The sequence below is a fragment of the Octodon degus genome, unplaced genomic scaffold (genome assembly GCF_000260255.1).
Source record: "Octodon degus isolate 3935 unplaced genomic scaffold, OctDeg1.0 scaffold00061, whole genome shotgun sequence".
Lineage (NCBI taxonomy): Eukaryota > Metazoa > Chordata > Mammalia > Rodentia > Octodontidae > Octodon > Octodon degus.
Window position 1 is genome coordinate 6887064 of NW_004524637.1, and position 345 is coordinate 6887408.

Consider the following 345-nt stretch of genomic DNA (forward strand, 5'->3'; position numbering starts at 1 on the left):
GCAAGCATTCCTCCTAGCGGTTAATTGTTGTACAAGATGTGGACATGATATCCCATTTACAAACACCATTAGAACAAATCACTCTATTCATTAAAAGAATGTAACTATATATCTATCCTAACCACTTTGAATACACAGATACAAAATGGACATTCATTTGTATCCTCTTTTTTTGTGAAGTTCCATTATTTGAATATTATAGGTGTATAAACTCAGAAAAACATTCCAAAATAGTCCTGTAGCCCATAATAGTATTGAGTCTTCCACTTCACTTGCAATGTCAGAAATTGTTGACCTGAGTCCCCTACAGCTCAACATAACAGCATGGCTTTACTTCTTATATTT